The sequence below is a fragment of the Palaemon carinicauda genome, chromosome 21 (assembly GCF_036898095.1).
Source record: "Palaemon carinicauda isolate YSFRI2023 chromosome 21, ASM3689809v2, whole genome shotgun sequence".
NCBI lineage: Eukaryota > Metazoa > Arthropoda > Malacostraca > Decapoda > Palaemonidae > Palaemon > Palaemon carinicauda.
In genome coordinates this window covers 117138896-117143098 of record NC_090745.1, presented here as the reverse complement: position 1 = coordinate 117143098, position 4203 = coordinate 117138896, and positions in this window count along the sequence as shown.

The window sequence follows — 4203 nt, the reverse complement described above, 5'->3', positions numbered from 1 at the left end:
AATGAAGATGTCTTCGGGGTATGTTTGTGTTTTGAAAATTTTATTGGAATTATTAAAAGGCAAAACACCTATAAAAACATGCTTAACTGTTATATTCAAAATGGTAAAAAAGTGATACAGTATAATGCAGTAACTACTCCTAAGTACGTATGGGGAAAGTTACTCAAGTGAGCTGTCGTAATTTCTTAAAGGTTGGTATATATAACTCTCCTCTAGATGTTTGTGAGTATCAGATGTATGAGGAAAAACTTTTATTATGGGTACAGTATTGTATTGCAAAATAATGATACAAATGATAAACCTATCAAACTCAAGACTGCAGATAACATACAGTAATCAGGATGACAGTGTACAGTATCTCCCTTATTTTTTCAAGATAATCAAATGAAACTTCTTGTATTGTTATACAATGTTTCCCTCCACACACACCAAGTAACTTTTCTCAATTTCTGAAAAAAATATTCATGAAATATCATGGTGGCAGTTTCCTTAATGAATGAGATTAGTTCTTACCTAGATAAGAAATGATTTAGATATTTGGTTTTCTTAATTTTGCGATATGTTCCTTGGCATGCAGAAGGAACGCTTAATTTGTTCCGTAACTGACATACAAAGCACGCTATTTAATAGGGGTATTACTTTCGGCATAGCTGAAATGACGAGCCATTAGAATTTTAACGAGGGTTTACTACCCCATCGCTAGTTAGCGGGGGTAGGGGAGGGTAGCTTGCTACCCCCCCCCCCCCCCACACACACACCTTTGCTTGAGCTCACTTTGCTCTCGGCTCTGATGGTAGACGGACGTGTCCTCTCTCATCCTCGCCTCGCTCTTGGCAGCCATTAATGCTTTTTTGCTTTTTCTTTCACAGGTTTAGAGTGTGAAGTTGGCCTCTGCGATTATGCGCACCTGTCCTGAATTACCCGACCGCCCCTGCGGAACATTCATGTCGGCGGTCGAGACGGACCCTCACACCCTTTGCCCTTACTGTAGAGGCCAACGGTGTGATAGTGATAATAAGTGTGGTGAGTGTAGTGAGTGGTCTACCTCCCAGTGGGAGAGGTTTTCTCGGCGACGTAAGAAGAAGTCCAAGCGGGATATTTCTCCTTCGAAAGTTTCTTTGAAAGGAGAAAATCCCAAGGACTTCTTCCGTTGCCCAAACCTCCTCCGAAGCTCCCGCTCGAGCGGCCTCTTTCGAGAGACCGTCGAGTGGTAGCGTAGACTGTGGTTCTGTTTCCCAAACTTGGGGTTCGAGAGATGGCGTTGCCTCCCGTAGCGAGGCAGCTCCACCTCTCCCCCCGGTGGAGGATATATCACTAATTAATTTGTTTCAGCTTTGGTCTTCCTTGGGGCTCGAGGGTTCTCCCTCCAAGGAAGCTCTACTTGACATCATCCGATTGGGTGCCGCTGTCAAGCAATCGCCGACTTTGGCAGAGGTTGATCCTCTGTCTATTGTCGACGTTGTGGTGTCAGAGGTATCCAATGCGGTATCTCCTAATACCTCTGCCTCTCCACATCCCGTAGTAGCTGAAGGCTTAGTTTGTCCCATTCCTGCTCAACCTGCGAGGGAGAAACTAAGTCCAACAGTCTCTCCTGCTGGTGATTCTCCCCCTCGGGGGAGTTCACTTACAGAGACTCCTCTTCGGAGGACTGCAGAAGGTCAGCTTGCTGATCCTACGGCCCCCAGAGGGCGCAGCCATCGCAAGGCTCGCCTTCCTTTTCGCTGGAGAAGCCTTCCTTCACCTTATAAAGCGGTGAGGAGGCGCCTCTTCGGTTCATCATCGTTATTGCAGTCCACCGCAGAGGAGCCTCGTCAGCGTTCACTGACTGTTACTGCTATGGTCCTGGACCTCTCAGCGGATCGTTCGCGATCCCCTTCAGTGGAAGGCCGTCCTTTCAAAGGGCACGCCGACCTTCCACCCGACAGACCTACTGACCTGCCGTCGCCGTTCCTGGCAGCTGATGCACTTTACGTGCCAACGAATCCTGACTATCATGCTAGTCAGGCACCGATCCCTATTACAGGAGGGCAACAAGGCCGTACGCCCCATCGCGCGCATACGTCCCTTATGCGCCAACGGTCTCCTGTGCACAAGGCAAAGGCGCAAGGCTTTGCCTGAGGTAGCACGCCACTGCGCGCCATCAACCTCTTGCGCGTCGGTAACACCCTGCGCGTCAGCGCTGGCCAACGCACCAGCGCTCTCCCGCGCGCCAGTGCTCTCCCACGCGCCAGCACCCACGTTCATCCATCTCTCCTGCGCGCCCATGATCTTCGGATCTGGGAGCGACCATCCCTCGCCAGTGCACAATCGCGCGCGTTCACCTGCTCGCGCCCACGAGGATATGCGCGCGCCCTGCCCTCCTACGCCCAATCTCTCCAGCAGTTATGCGCCGCCCTCCTGACGCACACAGGTTCCGACTGCTCACCCGCGCGCAAGGGATATCTCCGCGCTGCGTGAGCCCTACGACATCTTCTGGGGCGCTCGAACTTTCGCCCGCATACCCACGGGTCCAACATCCTGCGAGCGCACTCTCCTGTGTCTCCCGCGCCCGCTTCTACGCGCCATCACTCGCCTGCGCACGCGCATCAGCAGTCCCCCACGCGCGTGCGCCAGCAGTCTCCCGCGCGCGACCCCGGGTATTCCCCATCGCGCGAGACTGCAGGACAACGCACAGCAAGGTCCCCATCACCTAATTCCCCATCACCTAATTCCCCTCCCCGCAAGCGCAGAACAGCGCGCCTGGCGGTGGAAGAGAAGCTTCCAGAAAGGTCCAGGAACACTTCTTCTTTTCAGGCGAAACCCCCTATGGAAACTCCTCCCAGGGATCTGTCGATCTCTGTCCCTTCAGAGTGAGTGTGACAGCGCAGCTGTCAGCCAACAGCCACGGTTTGGGGCACTAATCAGAGCGGTTATACAGGCTTTCAAGCCTGTTCTCTCTGAATTGGGCCACAAATCCGTGGCTGCATCTACCTCTCTGAAGAGGAAAAGAGGAGTTTCGACGCAGTGACTTCTCCAAGAACTAAGGTGTCTCCTCGTAAGCCCTCGAGGCAGGTTCCCTCTCCCCCCAGACTTTTTCTCCCTCCCCGTCGGACGAGGATTTCCCGCCCTCAGGGGAGTCACGTGAGGTGAGACGTTCCCCAATCGCACCAATGGGGGAATCCCCACCTCGCGTTGAAAAGTCTTCCCGGATAGGGGCGGAGAAGAACTTTTTCCATCTTTGCTAGAGTCCTGCATCCTTCCCAGGAAGGAGTCGAAGGACTCGAAGACAGTACCAAAATCCTCGACAAGACTTAAGACGGAGCCAGCTAGTCAATTGGAGAACGTCCGTGATTTTCCAAAAGAAGAGCCTTTGGGAACAGGAGACTTCGCTGCAAGTCCGACATCCGGCGGAGAACTACAAGAGTCAGAACATGCATTTTGGCAGGTTCTGACTGTTATGAGGACTCTCAATGGGTTTACCGACCCAGAGATTCCCCCTCGAGAAGGCAAAGACAAGGTCTTGGACCAACTATTTGGAACTCAAAAACCTTGTAAGGCCAGTGCAGTTCTGCCCTGGTCTCAGGGGGTCAAGAGTACCAGGGAAAAGATAGCGGTCCACCTCTCTGAGTTAGCCTCTTCCAACCGCTCTAGTGCCGGCAACAAGCTTCTCCCACCTCCTCGTGTACAGCAGAGGAGGTACTTCGAGATCTTGGAGGAGCCTTGTCTAGCTCTTCCTCTTCACCATTCTTTGGAAGAGCTTACCAGGGGAATCCCTCTTGAGAGACACTCCAACCGGCAGGTCTCATTCTCGGCAATTGAGATCCTTAAATAGGAGAAGGTTGCGAAGTGTGCTATGCAAGCCACTTCGTGGCTGGATATCTGGTTAGGGACCTTAGGTATCCTGATACGCTCTGAGGATTTCTCCAAAGAATTTACCAGGAAAGCTATGGAGACGTTCCTCCTCTCAGGCACTCGCACGATCGAGTTTCTGGCCCACCAAGTCTCGAACTTGTGGGCGAACACCATCTTGAAACGTCGGGATGCAGTGGCTGAGAGGTTCCATCAGAAGGTCCCTAGCACCGAGATAAACAGGCTCAGGCATTCTTCCTTGGAAGGAATGAATCTGTTTGAGCCTAAAGATGTGGAACAGGCTGCTGAGAGGTGTAGGAAGTCCCACTAAGACTCCCTCCTGCATAGGGCTTTAACATCCAAGCCCTATAAGCC